The 22,078-nt window shown below is 38.2% G+C and overlaps 1 long non-coding RNA gene across 3 annotated transcripts in view; it reads right to left on the minus strand.

Moving 5' to 3' along the window:
* LOC104857795 overlaps nt 1-3,185 on the minus strand; it is a 107,804-nt gene extending 104,619 nt beyond the window's left edge. For all 3 annotated transcript variants that reach the window (XR_778975.2, XR_778974.1, XR_002025134.1), the window contains exons 1-2: nt 3,099-3,185; nt 469-761 (exon numbers count right to left, since the gene is read on the minus strand). This is a non-coding gene — a long non-coding RNA (uncharacterized LOC104857795). The remainder of the gene's footprint in view (nt 1-468; nt 762-3,098) is intronic.
* Between the last annotated feature and the right edge of the window lie 18,893 nt (nt 3,186-22,078).

Genomic DNA, 22,078 nt, shown 5'->3' on the forward strand with positions numbered 1-22,078 from the left:
TCTTTCTTTCTTTCTTTCTCTCTCTCTTTCTCTCTCTCTCTCTCTCTCTCTCTCTCTCTCTCTCTCTCTCTCTTTTTCTTTTTTGGCACCAGGGATCAAACTCAGAACCTTTTGCTCGCAAGGCAGGTGGTGGCACCACTGAGCCAGCCCTGTACATGGATTTTCTGATGGATATAAATAATTTTGGAATATGCTTCAACATTTGGTATTTTGCTTTATCATACTTATTATTTGAGATGGTTTTCCTAATTATTCATTATCATTTTTCTCAAAGACAGATAGTGAAAGCATTTTCAGACCAGAACATTGCTAAATTCTGTGTTGATAGGATCCTATTCTAGGTTATGTTCAGTAAATATCGATGAATGTCCAGTGATACATCTCATTGTCGTGAATATTGCAGACATCGTGTGTATGACATGTTATATAAATACATGCATTTACATATGAAGGCACTGAGTCAGCTACCTGCTATGGTAAGGATGCTTCCTGTGTGGATCTAAGGATCTGCATGGGCTCCTCAGGTGTGCTGTTAAGGGCATCACCAGAGCTGAACACTGTGTTTTTTCTTTCTCACGATTCTGACGTGGTTAAAGTATTAGTTGCATTTGTTAGTCTTGTAGTGTTTCACCGATTTTTAAATCATTACTTCCCAGTTATTTCAGTTATTGGAAAATATTTAGAAAATGCAGCTTCAGGATGTGCAAGATGATATTGAGTCTCGGTTTCATCATTTGATCGCTTCAGTGCTTTGGGAATGTCTAAAAATAAATAGAAATATAATTAAATTTGTAACAACATTGAAAAGCCAAGCTGTGGCATTATCGAGCTGGAAAGTTTTCATACTTGTTGGAGCATGCAGAGGAAGGGGTTCAAGTTAAGGGAAAGGTTTTTTATTTGAACAAATGCAACAAAATTTACAGTTTGAAAAATGCTTGTATTTTCCTGAGAAAGGAGCAATGAGGCTTCGCACAGGAAGAACGTGGAGGGGCATTTCTAAGGAAAGAAACGCAAGAATTTGAGTATCCCAGAGGTGCACTGTGAATAGATGTCCTTATCCAGCGTCAGTCGCCCCCACAAGGCATTTGCAGCATCACGAGACGTACCGAGAGTGCTTACTAGTAAGAGGGGCTGCAGTCGCCCTTCCAAATTCTTGATTCTAAAATAAAAAGGAAAGTATAATTTTGCTACGGTTCTATGCATTTTTAAAATGCTGACTTGTCAAATTTTTCAGTGTGCCACAATAATGAAGGCTGTGACTTATTTCTTGTTCACATAACAAACTGACCAGAGCTGAGAAACAGAACAGGCCTGAGCCGCGTGTGGTGTGGTCAATCACACTGACCTGAGACACTGAGCAGCTGGGAAGGGAAAACACACAAACTTGAAAAAATGTGCAACTTATTCTTGCTTTTCAAGATACCTTGGCCAAATCCCAAATTCAAGCATTCCTTCACTCTTTGAGTAAAAAATAAATAATAATAATAAATAAGTGCTTATTTTCCCCTTTTAGTAGGGCTTGCATATCCTCTGAAGCAAAACAAGAAGCATTTCAAGAATGGTAAGGAAGGAGGATTTCTTATAAAATGGAGTAGGGGAAACATAATAAAGCCATGTGTTGGATTTTTCAGTAGCTTTCTTGGGGTTGCCATGCATGCTAGCATTTTTGCATTCGATAAGTCTAGTGGTCATTATTAGTATTTTGCAGGATATATATATATATATAATATATATATAATATATCTTTCTTTTGGACCAATGATCGAACTTGGGACCTTTCATTTGTAAAGCAGGTGGCAGAAATACTGAGCTAAATGTATATTCTTATATATGTATATGTGTGTATATATGCATAAGTATGTACATATGTCTATGTATGTATATTCTTATTTTATTTAAGAAATTTAAGATTTTTTGTTGTTGTTGTTGTACCAGGGATAGAACTCGGGTCCTTGAACTTGCGAGGCAGGCAGCGGAACCACCAAGCTAAATCCCTGGCCCAAGAAATTCGAGATTTTAAGTCTAATTTATTTTTCGCAAGTCAAAGCCCCAGCATTTACTACAATTATAATTATATATGTAAATGTGAAAATTCGCTGCAAAGTAGAATACATTGTATCTTCCTCTAAAATGGATTGATAAAGCCAGAGGAAAGAGGGAAACACAGAGGTCTCTGATACCCACCCCCGGAATATGTCAAAGAAGCAGGCACCTCCCTCTTCTCAAGCTTCCTTTTTATTTAGGAGCTGAGGTGGCCCTGGCAGGTGTGACTGCAAGATTTCCCTGACCCGCTAGACGGGACTGCTGGCCGATCAGAACTCTCCAGGCCTCACAAGCACAGAAAATAACAGTGAACTCTCGTCAAAATAATGGGCACCAATTTCGGTGTCTTAATACAACCTTTAAATTTTCCTTTGTTCTCAGGACATAGCAGAGGCGCTCTGGCCTGCAGCACGCGTGCACTGAACTGCAATCCTCTCACTTCCCAGATAGAAGTTTCTCTCTGGGGGACTAACTTGGATATATGTATTTTTTTACTTTGACGTAAGTAAGCCTGGCCAGAGCTGCTAAATATGTACTTTATGCGGAGTGTGTCCAAGAACAAGGGTTGTGTGGGAAGAAATTAATGGCAAATGTCTTCTTGTTGATTTTAGATGCTGGTTATGGTTCTTCTCTTGTTGTTCAGACTCTTAAAAATATTTTAAGCACCGGGCTTGGTGGCTCAGGTCTGAAATCCCAGCTGAGGCAGGATTGCCACAGGTTCAAGGCCAGCCTGGGCTACATACATAGCCTGGGCTACGTAGTTCAAAGCCAGCCTGAATTACAGAGCAAGACTCTGTCTCAAAGCAAAGCAAAACAAGACATTAAGGTTTACCGTTTACTGGGACTATAAAAATCCACTAAGAAAGAGCCCTGCTGTAGGATCCAGGGTGTCTGCTCCCATAAGATCCGTTACTTGCTGAACTGAACAAGCAAGTCGTAAGCCTCCATCTTAGCCTTGAAAATTCCTCAGACAGATGCAAACATCACATCCCATGTGGTCACCGTGGCCGTGGACGCATGTCAAGCAGCCACGTTTTGCGCGAGTCCACACTTACCTTACACAACCTACAGCCTTGGCTGTGTGGCTCACCCCATTTCTTCCCAGCTCTGGTCCCCTATACGGTGTGAGGAGGAGCAGAGGGATTGTGTAGTTCTTGGATCGCCCAGACTACAGAATGAACATTCCATTCTGTGATATGGGAATACCTGGTAACAACTCTAGTGCTCCTGGTCCTCGAAAGCTCACTGAAGCCTGAGAAAGAAATGTTCTCATTTTGATGTCCAGTTACACTAAAATACTGCTAAGTAGGTACTGTTCATAGGGTTTCCTATATTGACATAAATGGCTAATTTGAATTCCTTTGTGTATATAGCAATTTCCACAAGCATAAGAAATAATAAATATTGGGAAATAGAAATTGTTCAAAAATATATCACATGAGAAATATTTTGTTTATACAAAAAAGGTATAGAATTATTAGGAAATGAGCTGAGAGATAGATTAGTAAATGAATATAATCTTTTAAGATCATGATACACAGGATACACAGTGTATTTACATTGTTATTATCTAATAATTTTTGTTATGAAAAAATATGTATTCATAGGATGGCTTATTAATATCTACTTGTATTACATTAAAATTGAAAAAGTATTAGGGCTTTATTTCCCTATATCCTCACCAGTTTTTTTAATATTTCATAAAACTTTTGTCAACACATAGGGAAAATTTTTCATATTTTAGGTTTCATATGACAATAATTTTATTTAGATGTGATTGACATCTCATAAGCTACATATAATCTGTTTTTAAATTTGCATATATATTTCTAACTATTTTTTATTTACCTATTCTGTCAAACTGCTCAAACAACACAATTGAGGTAATGAATATTTTCATTAGCTCTTTCCATCTCAAATCCTTTCTCCCTGTTCCAACTTGTGCAGTTTTCATATTCTCTTTGCACATGAACATTGGTATGATTTCTGTCACGTGTGTGTGAGTTGGCATTTTCTAGATTTTTGAATAAATGAAGATATACAGGACGCCTGTATTCATAGCTCCAGTTCAGTCTACAGCACATCTGCTCGTTTATTCAGAAGGTCAGCTGGCCCTTTCGTTAGGAGTTTTGAATCTGTGAAGCACTTTGTGGAGAACTGATATTTAAAATATTAAATAGTCGTGTTTGTTCTTCAATTCCATTAAGCAATATTCTGCAGGTTTAGTGCGTTAGTTTTGCTCTTTATAATTAAATAAACCAAGGCTTGCACTTATACATTAACTTTATCTTTAAATATTTTTATTATATTGCTGTTTTTATCCTGCTCTTTAGTTTTCTTTCTATGTCAAACTCCTTCACAGACTCAATTTAATTATCTTCATATTTGTTTATTGATGCAAGTGTATAAAATTATTTAGGATTTGAACTGTCCTGTGGCCACTGAATTTCCTAATTCCACAGAGTAGTTTTGTGTAGGATATTTGTAAATGACAGTGGAAAATGGAACTTTAAAGGTGAGAATATTGTTCTTTTAGAGATAGACACCTTCTTCAAACTTCGCCTGCTGAGCACACCAGAAGCATCTTGCTCTCTGCAAAAGCAAGGACAGAATATGCAGATGCTGTCCCAGGAGGCTGGGGGCCTGGGTCCTCTCCAGGAGAAAATGAGCTGAAGGTCACTTCATGTGATAAAGCAACAGTTCTGAGTTCCCTTTTCTCTGTCCCTTACTACAAAAGACCCTTGCCCAACTGTGCAAGGTAAGGTGGTGATTCGAGGCACATGGGCCCTTCCCTTAACTTGGAGATAGCTTTGAATAAATCCTTTTTCTCCTACTTACCAACATACGTAGCCTCCTTTGATCTAGTCAGTGGTGAGAAACAAACGTCAGCGTATAAATCTGAGTGGCTGGTAACACAATCACTGAAATACTCTGTAACAACCCCTTTGGGATTTTCAAAAATACTGATTAAATTTCATAAGATTCTTTTTATGTGTTCTTTGTGGCTTATTTCCTAGTGGTAGGCAATACTATTACTAGCTTCAGTAGTATAGTGACTGAAGACTCATCATATCTACGTTTGGAATAAATGGGGATTTTAAAGTTAATTTGTATTAACTTTGTTCATTGTTTCCACAGACAAGTAAACATATTGGCACTGTTTCAAGGACATAGTGTTTGGTTAATACATAAGCTATATTTAACTTCAAATTGTATTAATTGCTTTTATGATCTTAATGTTGACTAACATTTAGGAGCAGTGAATGCATTTCTTTTAATTTCTCTTTGAAATGTCTGTATGTCCAGCCCACTGTTAGTTCCAGCATATGTGAACTAGACTTAAAATAACAGATTTGATGCCTCAATATAATTTCTAAAACTCAAAAGGTGTTTGTGCTCAATGATTATCTTGAACAAGGCTGCCCTGTACCCAACCCACCCTGAACTGAGAAGCAAAGTGTGTTTGAATTGGCTGATCATTTCTCCTTTTGAAATCATGTGCTATTACTACGAGCACCACCCACATAATTAACCCATCACAGGCCTGGCCTGCTCAGTTTCTGATGTGGGTCTTAAGTCACTCACCTCGGCGGGATCCAACCCTCTGGTCTGCTTTTCATTGTCTTGCTGGCAGTGGGTCCTGCTTCATGTTCACCCTTTGTGCCTTGTAGTTTAACTAGTTAGAACAGTTGATACACACTGGTAAACAGGCAGACGAGAAGCCTTACTCGCTCAAAAATGATAAAGATGTCCGACAAAAGCAATTAAACCAGTCTGGACCAAGAAGAAGTGCACTGAGTTTTCTGTATCATCTCTTTAAAAAAATCTTATTTCAATGTAATACAAGTAAATATTAATAAAGATCTTTACTTCTGTTTAAAGCAAAATTTCCTAACAAATTAAAGAATAACATTAGTTAATATACCATGTACCACAACCTTAAAAGAATTAGAGTATGAGTCATAGACAGAAAGACTTGTAGAAAAAAGAAATATGTAGATAAAAGAACAAAACTTTCTTTTCAATGAACTACAAGGACCCAGCAGTATAAGTGACATAGGTTAGCGTATATACTGAAATATTTTTGAAATAAAATTTGGGGAATTATTAGAACTCCTCCCTACTTCCTATTTCTCTATCTTCTGTTTTCATGTTTTTCTTTGACATTTGATTGAAACTGAACAATAAATTTTGGCTGTATTTTACATAAGTGGTTCACTGCAGAAATTTACATCGGTTAGAAGAAAGATGATTAAGGAAGACCCAGTCTTGTGGGATATTTTCTCAGAGCAGGAAAGTCAGAGTTCAGTGGGGGAAAAGGCTTCAGCCTGCCCAGTGTGAAGGGACCCTGTAGAGGGGCTTGTTATGACACATAATAGTTCACTTACTGTCGAGAGCAGTTAAGGGTTTACATCAGCAAGGATCATGGAGAGTGGAACCTAAAGAAGCTGCTCATTACTGGCAGCCTTTGCCTCTGAATAGCAAGAAAAATCAAGCTTAGCCTTTTGGTTTCTCCCATGTTCCTCACTTGGCGCCATTTCTATTTGACGTAATGGAAGCTAAATCCTATCTACACCTCAGCTATGAAAAAATATCAATTAATTGTGTGTATCACACACACTGTTAAAAGCATGCCTTAAAAGGAGGATCAAAAAGTACTTTGAAAATTTATAATAAATTAATATTTGTTATGTCTTTTAATATTTTTGATAGTCACAAGACATGAGTATAAGGAATACTTCACTTCAAATATGTATCTGTCCACTTCCAAGTTCCAAACTCCATGATCATTCTGTAATTTTAAAGTTACTTGGAAAGCGTACTAATATTGTTACCTACCACAATGTAGCTAGATTTCTCCAATATCAATCTGCTTTTTTCAAGTGCCAATTTATATTTATAGCTTTTTTATAAATGATTTTTATTTAAATTTAATCTAGTACTAATTTTCTGATATAAAGTTCCAACCAGAAATAAATTGAATAGCATCTCTGTCAAAAATATATTTATCACATTTATTGACTGCTTGAGTACCGTAATCCAAAATAATGAAAAAAGGTTATGAAAAGATTTCTTTTTGAAATTCTCCCATAAGTATCATAATTAATAAATCATCAATTATTCAACTAAGTAAATTAATAAATTAATTAAGCAATGAATTGATGGAACAAATAAATAATCAATGAACAAAATAAAGTAATGAATTAGGGACAGTGTGTGTCACTAATTATTTATAGAGCTACACTACACAATATTTTATTAATATATAAAATATTCCTGATGACACAGGCCTTGATCTATTGAGTTTACATTATAACAGAACCATTGGAACAATGACACCTTAAAAGAGTCAACTTTTTTCTATCAAAAAGGAAAGACATTTAAAACCTATTTTAAAACTGCTGTGTTTTTACTCTTTTTGATTGCAAAATGGCAATTTTATGTGGTGCAAATTAAAAGTGTTATGAGAGAATTCATACTGTCCGAGTTCATTTAGGGGAAAGGGCTCCCTGTCCTTATCCCGACTGAGATGGGTGTGAAGCAGGTGTAGACCGAAGGGTTTCCCACCCAGAGTCCCAGCCCCCGCAGCACAGGCGGGGCTGCACCTAGGCTGCTGGCCCAGAGCGAAGTATCCTGGCTGATGCTCTGGTTACTCCTGGTGGCCAACTGATTGGTCTCATGTAAGCAAAGAACCGCCCCTGGATGATTACTCCTGCTTGTCCTTGACTTCTCTGGCTTCTTAGTCAACACCTTTGCAAGTTTTATTCAGAAATTCTGATTAGATGCTGAAAAGGACAAGTTCTAAATTTAGCACTTTACCTGTGGTAACATTTCTCTTCCAAGAGTCCTAACAAAGTTTTCTTTCTCCTGTCTTAAAATGCATTAAAGCACTGCACAGTATTGACTCATAGTATGCTAACTTCAAATGTCTGAAGGGATAGAATCTTTACACTTTTATTAGACTCCATTTACTATAGAATTGATTTCATGCATTTTGTACTTCTACCTTCCTTTCAGATATCACTCCATCCCTCAATGTATTTTGTAAGCATGCCACATTCACATGAGAACAGTTGTTACCAAAATTCAGTACTAGTCGTATTATTCCTCAGGAATAAAACTGTTACTAGTTGAAATATCTACTTAAGGACAGCGATTGTAAGGTATATGTTTATCCTTGCAGTGTTAGTCAAAAAAGAAGAATAAAAAATAAAATAAAAAGCAGTTACTAACTTAAAAAGACACTGGTCTATTCAACGATGTAAGCACAGGGCCATGTAAATAAACTAAACCGAACTGAGGTTCATGACAGGAGCCTAGGGTACTGCAGTCCTATGTGAAAACAGTATTCATGGCAGCAGAGTGGATAAAGCACCGCCGTGTAAAGCCATATTCATGTAAGTGGGAGTCCCTGAACATGGTGTAGGGATTGTCAGTCACGGAAGAGAAACCACGCTGCCTGTTATGAACCCGCAGGGAAGAGCCCGCTCCTCTCTGCAGGTGCCAGCCTCCTAGGGGCACCAAGAACAGCGGCACAGGCGAGACTAGCGGTCCAAGATGCACTGACACAGAGACAGAGAGGAAGGTCAGCTTCTTCCACTCCCTGGGCCCCGTGGCTGGTGGGCATCTCCGAGCAGGTACCTGTCAGGACTGCAAGCTGCTCTGAAGTCCACTCACTCCGGCGTCTGCAGCACGGAAGTGTCCTAAACCAACCTCTCCTTGCCACCACCAAGCATCATCGTCTCCTGATGGAGTGGCACGGATGTCCCCAGCCAAGATTTGGCTGGAGGTTCAGAGTTCCCATGACACAGTCACCAAAAGCGTGCAAAAAGTTTCATAACTCCAGGAGACTGGCTCCCGAATGATGCAGAAGGGGCTCGGATGAGGAGAAAACGAGTGACTTCTCTGTCTCGTAGATACTGCTTTGCTTACCACACTCACAAAGATGCATTTTGATCTGTGTCCTCTTGTTTTTAAATTTAACATAATTTATCCATGTCCCAAATTATATATAATTCTAGGATTGTATGGAATTAAAATTTTACCAAATAACGTCTACAAGACACTGTGAATATGCCAAAAAACCCAAAAACTCAAACCACAAATAAAGGATCTGCAATTAATTTGTATATTTCACTTACAACATAATTTTTCAATTCAATGTTGTAAAATGTTGAAATGAATAAAAATGATTAGAAATGAATTCCTGTTTATATATATTTTCTCTCAATACAAATGTTACTTTTTAAGAATACATCTGAAACATGAAAAGTCTACTGTGCTAATTCTAATCACTAATATATTTATTTTGCAAAGTTGACATATGAAGTTAATGTTAAAATATTCTTTTTATATAAAAACCATTAACTTCAATTTTATCTATTCTGCATTCTAAACATCAGTGATTTTGATAATGTGTATATTGAGTTAAGTTTTATAAAATCAACTGTTTTACTGAAAGAAGTTATTCTGTTTGGCAAATGCAATGTAAAGAAAACTATTTTGTCCGTGTTTCCTTTTGAACTTTGCTGTAAAATATCTTGGCAAAAATGAGATTCCTGAAGCCTGAGAGTTCTCCTTGCTATAGTTCCATGTAAGGCAGGGATAATCCACATTGCCATATCTGTCTGTGAACGGTATTCAATAATGGCATTATGCTTTCGGAAATAAGCCAGATGCAGAAAGGCAAGGACTACATGATCTCATGTCTGGGTGGGACCTACAGCAGTAGAAGTCATAGAAACAGAATAGAAAAGTGGTTGCTAGGAAATAGTGGATGGAGCAACGGGAACATGTAGATATTAAAGGCGAAAAGTCTCCGTTGTAATATGAATAAATTCTGCAAATCTAATGTACGGCACATTGACTACAGTTCATGCTGTGCTCTATGTTTGAAATTTGATAAAACAGTAGGTCATTGGGTTCTCACTCCAAAACCTTTTTAAAGAGAAACTGGGTAAGAAGTAGACCTTTGAATTTGCTTGAATGTTGAAATTATTTCATAATCAACCTCTATAACCACTCATCACATTATACACTTTTTAACATATGCAATTTTGTTTGTCAATTTTGTACCCATAAAGCTGGGGAGATCACAACATGGAAATTTGAGATATGTTTCATTAAAATGTATTCTAGAGGATATGGTTCCCTTGCTAAATTAAGATCCTTTTTGACAGTGACATATTTCTATTTCTTTCCTCACACCCACTTCCTGCTTTCTTGAAAATGTTTAAAGAGAAATTTTCTTGAAATTTAGGTTCTTCATTAATTTCCTGAGTGACATATGTCATCTGTGTTTGCAATTTTTCCAATGCTGTAGAAGATGATGAATTGAATCTGAGTGTGAATGAAAAATGAAGAGACAATGCCAAGTACAATTTCTTGGAATCGTGCAGATATTCTGGGCTCAGAGAGCTGCAGTAGCATTTCATGTAAACGTGTGCATATCTGAACCCCGACTTCATCCGGGAGACGGGAATAAACATTCTTGCAGTACAATTCCTGTATGTCCATGCACTCTTCCCTCTTCATGTCTACCTCCACTTTTCTGGTTCCATTTTATTGAATTGACAGCCGGAAGTTCTTTTTCTCCTTTTTGACAAATCCTACTTCAATTCTCTCCTGGATTTTTTTTTACCTCTATAGCATTCACACTCTAATCCATTCTCTTTCTTTCTTAAAAGAGCCTCCTTTCACAAATTCAGATATTTGCTTTTTTCGTTTTTCATTTTAACTACTTCCGTTAGCAGACCTTATCTACTCTGCTATAATCTCATCTCTGCCACCATCCAATAATTTTTGGGGGGCAACTCCTCTTCCATAACTACGTGATTTCTTCAGTGACCTTGACTCATTGCAAAAATACAGGGAGTTTTTCTGTCTTCTAAAGGCAGACAGCTCAGTCTTAATCACAACTCAAAACAACAGTCCATCTCTCCATCTGCAGAGTACCGAAATTTTAGGAAACAAATGGAAGATTAAACTCATTTCTTTTGCTCTAAATCGGATGTGAAATTTTAGTCACTGCCACTTATCCTGTAGATTAAAACAAGAATAGCTTTCATGCATATCTTAGTTATAACTCTGTACTCTTTTCTTGGCTGCTGCCTTGGCTGACGGGCCCCGTTCTACTCACTGGGGCTCTGTTCCCTCTCTCACCCCTACCCAAAGAAACTTGCTGAAATATAGCTCTGCACACAGTTTTCCTGTCTCCCAACTTCTTGCTCTGGCATGGAAGAACCTTGAGAGGTTCCCAGTATCCTTTTCAACTGACTTATCTCTACTCTGTTACGTTTGCCCAAATTTCAGATGACTGAAGCTTTTATTTTTCTACCACAAATGTCATCAGTTTGTTCAAGAAGTTACTAAGTATAATTCTATTCTTGTTACTTCTGACTTTTCTAAGACAACATTTCATAGCCTAAAATGGAGATGCTAAATCAGTCAGTTCTTCCTCTCAACATAGGATTCTTTCTTTGAAAATGTCTTTCACAAGGCTCAAGGTTAGCATTCATTTGCTTACTTACTTTTATAAAATATTTGTTTAACTGTCAATTAGTTATACACATGACATTATTTCTGCAACTCAATTCTAAATTATTTATAATTTTTATCACTGTAGTAATTTACTTAGAATGGCCTCAGTATGTACTTAAAATGATTAAATTGAGATACTGAAAAGCATTTATATTTTTTATTGAAATGTTCATTTAATTTTGCATTTGTCATTATGACAGAGTTGAACTCATCCCCAATGTTTTCACTGTAAATGCGGTTACTAAAAATACATTTGTAAAATTTGAGAGTAGAGATATATTTAAAGTGAATTTTTCTTGTTTTACTGTTCATCATAGGATATATAACCTTAACTCTCACGTAGCTACAAACTGTATACTTCTGAAGAAAAATCATAGTAATTTATGAACATTTAGATGGATCTACTAAATGGCAATACCAGCACTCGAATGATAGCTATCATCAATCCTCAAAAGTTTTAACCAAAATACAAATTTTCTTCTAGGTGTGCTTAGTTTTCAGAACCCATACCTGAATTATTTCAGTTATATGCATTCTTAAATTATTAACTATTAAAATTTTTTTCTAAAATATGTCCCCAGGATTGTAAGCCATTAAATCAATATTCAATCCAATATTTCTAAATCTGGTAGTTATGAGCAGTAGCAGAATAAATTAGCCAAATTATATTCAATACAAATGATATTATCACAAACTACAAAGACAGATTTTCTTAAATGCATTAAGTGATTTTTGGAAAAGCTAAGAGAAATTTGCACTGTGATCTCTTTCAAAAATGAATGAAGCCAATCATGACTGATTCCATAATCTTACTCTTTATGACTCGAACAAGAAAATATCTAGGCTACACTGTTCTACAGAACATCTTAAAATGTTAGTGGAGTTTAAGTGTGTTTATGTGGATTTTGTGTTTTCTCTAGACTTTTAATACTATCAGTTTAACCTTATAAGGAAGTTGAATATATCATCAGCATCATCAAATCTTTATGCTAGCAATGGTACCTCAAGTGATTCTTGTGACTCAGAATATTTTCCTTTCAAACTCCTGCAGGTTCCCCAATGTGCTTTCAACAATATGTCTCGTTAATCTTCTTTCTGTATGCTACATGGGAGCTATGTAAAGTATGTTTTGTATATGTGTATAAAAATGGCAGAAATACAAGAGAGAACTAGTAAGAAACTTCTGGATAGAAGCAGCCCTAGTCGAAAGGCTCCTGCCCGCTCCACAGGGACGCCCGGTGCCCACCACCCCAGTCACTGCGTCCTTGTCGCCTTCATGGGCTCCTTGCACCCACGGTCTTCATCTCCGTCACTAACGTGGCCTCACGCTCCGATGAGACGAGACCGTGGTAAAACGTCCACGGGCAAACAGCTCCAGGGCAATGTTGCTTCGGGTTTCTTTTGTGTTTTGCTTGTTTCTGTTTTGATCCCTGCTGAATCATTTTTTAGCTAAGGGAGGTAAAATAAATAAATTAATAAATAAATAAGCAAACGGATACATTGCAGGGAGCATTTCAGATCCCTTGACTTATTCTGACCTGCTGTTCTTGAACCATACATTTTTTTTCTTCAAATTTCTGTTACTAATTCTTCTCTCGGTCTGACGCTATCCAGTTTCTACTTATGACTTACCAGATTTTACATCAGAAATCACTGACACGACCCAGCAGTCCCTCAGTTTGACTCATTAGGCACAGGGTAATCTCACACACATAAAGAAGACGTGGGGGCTTCACAAAGTTGTGTTTTCTTTGAAATCTGCAGTTAATTTCCTTTTTTTTTTTTTTTTACCAGCTCAACTGGATCATGCCACTCTTATGAAAACTGCACATCTTAAGCATTTAACCAAAGAATACATATTACCCTTATTAACCAATCGAGACCCTTCTTCATGGAGAATAATGATCCTCAATGTAGAGGTACTGATATCTTTTGTAATTCTCACTGTAAAGGATTCTCACATTGACAATAGAAAAATGACTTAGTAGACACCAAGACTTCGGTGAGGATCGACACTGTGCTCAAAGATGTTCCTGTTTGATATTTTATTCACCACTCTCAGTAATATCTTAATGGCGAAGCTGAAAAGATAAATAGGAGGCAACCTGGGGAGAGTTCTCTAAAGGCATTCGGAGGATATTGAACATCTTTCCTGCAAACGCTCACCTACTTCGAGCCAAAAATCTGCTTCCGTTAGACTAACACAGAATTCAGCCTTCTGCTTAGCCTTTTTGCTCATCTACTCAGCCTCGTACAGGCTACTGTAAAAAAATGGCAAATTAAATCCTTTTATTTCCCTGCTTAAACCCTTCAGTGAGTTCCACTGCCCTTGAAATAAAACTCTTAACTTCTTCCTGCGATCAATAAGGCGGGATGGCCTCATCTGCTCCGTCCTCCGACTTCACTTGCTATTTCCGCCCTAACTCAGTGTGGCCCCGCCCCATTTGCGCCCTTGTCCAGCCGTTTATTCAAGTCCAGCTTTGCTTCTTCTGGGATTTTCGTACCCGTTGTCTGTTCCGAGAGCTCCTCACTCTCGGAGCTCATTCTGATCACGTAGAGCATATCGCATCTCAAGAGAGGATCTGTACTTTTCAATCACAGAAGGAAATCCGCTTCCCTTAGCATGGCCCTGCACACACACACACGCGCATGCACTCACGCGTGCACGCTCACACACATTCACACAATTGTCCTTTTTGTCTATTGCATTTATTGATTATTGCCTCTGATTATTAGGTTTTCATGTTTAACTTTTTTAACCAGGTAAAGTTATTTCAGCTTGTTCCATTTGCTCTCTTCTCCTTCATTATTTTTCCTGGGTTTCATTTTTACAATATTGTTAATATATTTTTATAATATTTAAAAATTATTTTCATTTTGGGACTGCATCTTGGTCATTTTACTTTCCCTGATCACCACCCACCCCTACCATCAACCCTTTCCCCAGAGCCCGGCTTCCTGTGTCCTGTGTCCTGTGCTTTCTTTTGCTTTGCTCTTAAAGTTTTGTACATTGCAGTTCACTCACAGCAGATAAAGCATGCAGCATTGCACCTGTTGTCTTTTTTTACTTCGTATTATGCCCTTGAGATCCATCCGTTTTCCTACACATGACTCAAATTTACCTTTCATTATTGCTATACACCATTGTGTGTGTGTGTGTGTGTGTGTGTGTATTATTTTCTTTATCTATCTCTTTGTTGATTAGCATATAGGCCATGGGCACAATTCACCTATAGCAAACTGTGCTACAAACACAGGTATGCACATATCACTGTGTTATGGTGAATTTCACTCTTTCAGGAAGACCCTGGGAGAGATACAGCTCTGTCCAATGGGATTTTTATTTTTAAAGATTTTAGGAAATTTTATATTTATTTTTATAGTCTTTGTATGAGTATATAGTCTCAAAAACAATGTAGAAAACTTACTTTTCTCTTCAGAAAACAAACTCTTCAGAAAACAAACTCTTCAGCATTTACTGTGTTTTTGTTTGTTTGTTTATTTGTTTCCTTGGTTGGTTGGTTTTTCTTTTGTTTTGTTCTTGATGGTAGCCACACTTTCTGCAGTGAGATGGACTCTCAGTGGTGTTTGGATTCACATTTCTCTAATGGCCAAAGTTGCTGAACATTTTTCATGCACTTATTGACTCCTTTTTTTTTCCTTTGAGAAACATTCATTTTAATTACCTATCTTTGGAATGAGTCTTTTATTTTTGAGGGGTCTAATTATTTTGAGGGGCCCATTTATCTGTTTTAGCTATTAGTCCTCTGTCAAAGGATAAGCTGTGATTTTGTTTTTTCCATTTTTGCAGACTGATTCTTCATTCTGTTGGTTGTTTCCTACTCTGCTTGGGAGCTTTTAAATTTTTCACAATCCCATTTGCTTATTCTTAGTGTGATATCTTGTACAATTGGGGTTTTGATGTGTGCGTGTATGTGTGTGTGTGTGTGTGTATGTGTGTATGCACATATATGCACCTTCAATAGTTGTCTCTGATTTTCATCCATCAGATTCCGTGGTTTTATATCTATATCTTTGATCTATTTCAATTTGATTATAACAGGGTAAGGGACAGGGATGTATATTTATTCTTCAGCACAAGGATAACCAGCATTCCCAGAACCATTTGTAAAAGTGACTATTTTTCACCAGTGTGTATATTTGAAACTTTGTCAAAAATCAGATTGTTGTGGTTTCCTGGAGTTGATTCTGCATCAGTTCGATTCCACTGGTCAGCATGTCTGTTCTTGTGCCAAACAGGTATTATTATTATTATTATTATTATTATTATTATTATTATTATTACTATGTAGAATAATATAAACTCTCATAGTTTAAGGTTTCCTACTATACTTATATACTCAAAATTGTTTGCTCACTATTCTGGATTTATTCTGTTTCCATATATGTATATATCATATATATATTAGATTTTTCCAGTTATGTTAAAAATGTTGGTATTTTGATTGGAACTGAATTAAACCTACTTCACATTTTTGTTACAGCCATTTTACCATATTGCTTCTGCCTATCCAGTAACAGAGAAAGGCTTTCTAGTGTTACAGTGTCCATTTCAATATCTCTCTCCTTTTTTTTGAACACTATAGCTTTCATTATAATGGTCTTTTACCCTCTTGGTCAGGCTAATTCTTAGCAGTTGTTTTTTTTGTGTGTGTGTGGCTACTGTGGATGAGATTGTCTTACTGACCTCTTGAATCCCTTTTATTCCATTCCCATGCTTGATTACTGTAGGAAAAAATTCAAGTACTACATTGGAGAGCAAGGAGCAGCAGTGAGAAAGAGTGCACTTGTGTAGTTCCTGAGGAATGCTCTCAGTTCTGCTCTCTTCAGTGTGATGTTGGCAGCAGGGGTGGGTTTGTCGGGAATGGCTTTTGTGAGTTTGAGTTGGTCCTCCTGTACACATTTTCACCATTTTTATCATGAAGGCATGTTACATTTTATCAAAGAAGTTTCTTCTGTCCTTTGAGATAATCCTATTTTTTAAAAAATCCTTGCTTCTGCTTGAGTGGTGCATTTAATTTATTAAGTTAAACTATCCTTGCATCTTGGGATGAAGCTGATTTTTTTTTTTGGTACGGGCATTGAACTCGAGTCCTTGCACTTGCAAGGCAGGCCACCGAACCGCTGAGCTAAAACCCCGGCCCTATGAATTTGATATATTATCTTTTAAATTATTTGCTGTAATTTGTTTACAAATATCTTGTACTTTTTAGTTGTCAGTGAAGTACTCTGCAGATACCTGCTGTTTCTTTGTTCTATGGGCAAAGCTGTACTTCTATTCAGATACTTCTTTTTTTAATTAAGTTTATTGGCACATTTTAAATATACACAATGATACATTTTAGATATATATTCATCACAGGAAATTTGTACCTGTACATGATATATCTTAATTCCTTTTCTCCCATTCACCTGCTCTCCCTTCAACCCCTCTTCCCTTCCGTATATACAAAAGCTTTGTTTCCATTTTTTCATTCTTTTCTCATTTTCTTTTTCATTCCCTTCCTTCATTTCTCCCACTGCCTTCCTTGGTTCTGTTACCATTTGAAAACTTTCTTCTCTGTTTATTTTTTGTCTGGTTGACCTTCCTACTTGTGAGAATGAGGTACTGAACTACACAAATACATTTTGATTGGTGTTTGTTTGACTTTTATGTCTCATATGATACATTTTATAAAAGTGGGCATGTCAGCATTCAGCACATATATCTACAATTGTTACATCATCTGTTGAATTCTTCTTTCCAGTGTGTTCTGACCTTCTTTGTCTTTTCTGATAAGTTTTGATTTCATGTCCAATATGTCTGAAAACAGAACAGTTGCTACTCCTGCTTGCTTTCAAGCTTCTCTATCAGGAAACCATGAATACCTTTCCCCTTAAGTCTATGTGCCTCTCTTTGGATGGAGTCTTTCTTCTATTTGTAAGCAAAATATAGTTTTGAGTTTTTTTTTCAATCCAATCTACCAGTCTGTTTTCTGACTGAGGAGTTAAGACTACTGATATTGAGACTTATTGCTGAAATCCTGTCATTACATTAACCTTTCGTTGCTGACTTTTCCCTTGTATTTTATTACTCTCCTAGTTAGATAAATACTTGACTTTTAGCTCTCTGATGATGGCAGTCTTGCTGTCTCTGTCTAGGATTCCTCTGAGTACTTTCCAGAGTGCCATTCTAATGGTCATTGATTTCTTTAGGCGCTCTTATCACAGAAGCTTTTATTTTGCCATCAATTTTGAAAGGAAATTTTGCAGGATATATTAATATCAGCTGAAATTTATTTCCTTTTTAGTCCAACAACAGTTTTCCCATGTTCCCCTAGCCTTTAATATGTTTGTGAGGAGGCCATGCTCATCTGTGTGGCTCTGAACCACCAGGGGTAAGGGCATGGACTGTGCCACCAGGCAACACGTAACAGTCCCATTGGGAGGTACAAGCTGTGCATGCACGACTGGTGGCTTAAGAAAGCAGGGGTGTGTTGGTGTCTGTGTTGGTAAATACGCTGTTTTCGAGTTACTTAGCATTTTTATCTGGCAGCTTTCAGTCCTTTCTGAATTTCAGGAATTCTGACTGTGATGTGTCATGGAAAAGTTCTTTTTGTGAGTTGTGACTCTTGGATGTACTGTGTATTTCCTTTATCTGGAAGTTGAATTTTTCCCCCTAGATTCGGTAATTGTTGTGCTGTCATTACAGTGAATAAATATTTTCTACCTCTTCTGTCATCTTCTTATCTTCCCTTAATTATTGGAATTTTTAGTTTTGTGTTTGTTTGTTTTGCTTTATTTCACCATATAAGAGCTGTCGGGTGTTGCCAATCACATGATCTATTGCTTCACTTCCCCTTTGAGCTCTGACGCTTGTCTACTCACACTGTTTTGTTGCCCATGCTTTGAACGAAATTTTTTAAATCTTGGCTTTTGATTCTTTGCATATTGCATAATGGTTTTACTATGGTGTGCATCTATATTTTGTATTGTCTTGTTTAATTCAATCAGGTTTTTTGTGTGTCTTCTTTAAACTTATGAACCATTTATGAATTAAATCCTTCAGGTGCAACCTCTCTCCGCAGTCACTGAAATTCCTGTAGATTCACCTGCTTTTTCTTTGATCTCATTAAACATTTTAATGGTTTGGATTTTAGTGTCTTTGCTTGTGACTTCCTCCTGTTTAGTGCCCCATCATCAGCTTGTGGGGAGCCGAGAGTGCGCAGGGCGTCTTGTTGCCCATTCTCTTGTGTTTCTACTAATTTTGTGCTGAGGATTGAGAAGCAGATAGGTCAGGGGATAGTCTGTGCTCTTTTTCAGTGTTTGTTTCCTGTGACATGCCCTTGGCTTTGGTGATGCTTTGGCATTTTACACCTTTTCAACTTCCTCTAACAAGGGGATCGGTCCCAGCAGTCCTTGCTGCAGACAGAGAACCACTCCCAGTTACAGCGTTGTTGTACAGAACCTGTCTTTTACCAATTATGTAATTTAAAATGTGTTTTAGCAAATTTGCATATTTTCTTACTTGCCCAGAAGGACTGTGATGTTCTACAGATGATGAGTAGGTCTGGACATAGAGGAAGAGGGATGACAGAAGGAAGAAGAAATGAAGAAAATAGTTCAGAAACAAGGACAGAATACAAAAAAAGAGATAGCAGTAAATGAAAGGAAAGAGATAGGCCTTTGAGATATTTTTATTTGGGGCCTGGAGGCACTGGTGGAGAAGAGACTACAGAGGTTATTAGTAGGGGAGGGAAAACGAAAAAATAGGGGAGGGAGTTTTACTGGAGGTTGAGGGGAGGGGTAAGAAGGTCAGAGCCAGGTAGCATGCAGACAGAAAGCTTGAATCCGAGTCGTTGTATATGCATTTTGTTAAAGGTGCATCTCACGTGCCCATGGATGAGAGTATCTACACTAAAGTACTACTAAATGTTCATTTGTACACGTGAAAACATATCACATGAAAGGAGAAAAAGAAGAGAGAGAGACAAAAGAAGATGAAGAGAGAACCACAGAATAACCACATACGTGACTCCGTTCAGTCCTATTTATACCGCGATCAGATTGTATGCAGTGTGCTGTTTCCCTTATGTTTCTAACCCTGCCTGGCACAGTTGTGAGGAGCTGTGTACCACACACTCATTCCAGGTGTTGGATGTGTCTGCTGGGTTTTGAGCTGGCTGCTGCCCTATGCTTTGTTCCCTTTCCTGCCAGTGATCGCAGTGGCTCTGGAGTCAGGCTGAGGTCCCAGCCTACCTCTCTGCGCTCTTGTTTCTGGCTGTGCTCTGTGCTCTGGTGGGGCTGGCCCTGTGCAGCCTCCTGGCTCATGCTGAAGTGACTCCATTCGTGTCAGAGGAGGGTGGGCACCCAGCCTTCACCGCTTCCACTCTCAGAGCACTTGTGCAACCCTCCCTGGTCCTCACTCAGCCAGAGTGTCTGCTCCAGTCGATCTGCAAAGCCCTGGCTCAGCAGCCCTGCTGCTTTGGGCTGGCCTGAGATGGAGCTGTGTCTCTTCGGTGAGCAGGTCCTCCCGCCATCACAGGCATTGGGAAACAGCAGGGAGGTTTCTTTCTCCCTGCTCCTTCCCTGAATTACCCTGCCTGCCTGTGGACCCTCTGGGCCCTGGACCTACACCCTGATTTTTACCTCCCAGGGTCCTCCCCATCCTCACTCAGACAGTCCCTGCTTTAGGTTTCCCTGCTGCCCTAGTCTGTGAGTATCTTGCTTCCTGGGCTTCTTCTTTCAGCAAGGAGGGATCAGACTAGTGGCAATGGGGCAGCTGCAAGGCTAGGTGCCAGTCACTGCTGCTCTGCCCTTCTTTTCCCTCAGGTAGTTTTGTCTTTTCCCAGGATTGCTCATCTGCCCCCAAGGATGTGAGCAGTGCAGAGATTAGGTGACAGACCTGATTCTTTTTCCTGAACAACCTGGTACTGCAGTTCCTCTGGTAGCTTCTCCTTCAAGTCGCCTCTCCATATTAGGGCCTTTGTTTACCCATTTTTCAGGCCTCTGTGTCTTCTAGTGCAACTCTCCCAAGAACCTGGGAGCACTGCTGCTCCAGTCAGCCCTAAGGACATCTGGGTTTATACCAAAGTAGTAGAAGGAAGTGCTTGGTCCACTTGTTAACCCTTACCACAGCGATCACTTTCTCCTTTCTCTTCACCTTACTTTTGAGTCCAATTAATATTAGGTCAATATCAGTATGTGTCGCTTCATGTTTTTCAGCAACTTGACGTTTTGAAAGAGTAGTGCATCTCAATTGCTTTTGGTGAAAATATATGGAAACAACTTTTGCAAATTCCCACAGACAACTTCATAATGTGACACACTGTGAACCAAACACTGTTTTCCAGGGGATGTGACAGAGTGAGGAACTTAATTAGAGCCTGACTCCAGAGCGTGCAGGTTGGGGTGTCAAGCTTTCAAAGCAGGTGGAACGATCAACACTGGCCCAAGTCAGGGAAGAGGGAGGTCTGCTCTGCTTAGTAAACAGGGGCAGGAGTAGAAGCAGAATACCCAACGGGTAAATATGCACTTTATCTTTTTTTGTTTGCTTTGTATTTTACAATGTAATTTCACTTCTCTCTAAGAACAAAGGAAGTGCAATTTTTATCCCTTGCACAGAGACTAGAAGATGTAAAAAATACTTATGGTGTTATATAAGGAACTGGTGACACACAGAGAGGTACAGAATGGAAGTAAAATAAGAAAAAAGTTTATTTTGTTAACAAAGGTCAGTTGCACCTAAAAATACTGCCAGGGATCGACCATGCATTGGGTTACAACTTCTTCTTTTAAAGGGTTTTACAGCCTTAATCTCATTCAGGTGGTTACATTTCATCATCTCAGTTCACATTACTGATATACAAATCATGGTCACAAGACAGTTGACTTTCAATATAGATGTAGCAATTCTTTGTAATTAGGGGAATTTACCTTTAAGATTTGCCTAGCTATCTATCCTAACCCATAGGAAGGGGAGTGTTCAGGGTCAGGAAAGCAAATGTTAACAATGGTTCTTTTCATCTTGACACTTTTAGAATCAAGTGGTTTACAGAACTTCGTAACTCAGGGTCTTGATGTTCCCTGTTATCTCAGGAAAAAAACCAAATGCCTCATTCAGTGGTTAATAACTCTGGTGTCTGTTAGTTCTAAACTCAACAAAGCAGACAGCTGTTAGAGACAGCAGAAGCCATTCTACACTGTGACATTTTGTAGGTCTTACTATTTACAAAAGTTTTCTCTATCAATGGAGTGGCTGAAGAACGAAGAAAGTACATGACAGCACATGGAAAAATACAGAGAAGGGAAGAGACGGAGTCAACATACAAGTAAGATTTCAAGTGATTCCATATCCAAGGTGGTTCAGCAGTGTCACGCAACTAAGGAATGCAAAACCCAGCAGCGTGAGACAACAAAGTGTATTTCTGCTCACGCTGTGTGTAACAGCACTCTCAACAGTGCTGTCTGTTACATCACTCAAGACCCAGGGTGA

Source organism: Fukomys damarensis, unplaced genomic scaffold (assembly GCF_012274545.1).
Source record: "Fukomys damarensis isolate Sample0158 unplaced genomic scaffold, DMR_v1.0_HiC HiC_scaffold_27, whole genome shotgun sequence".
Lineage (NCBI taxonomy): Eukaryota > Metazoa > Chordata > Mammalia > Rodentia > Bathyergidae > Fukomys > Fukomys damarensis.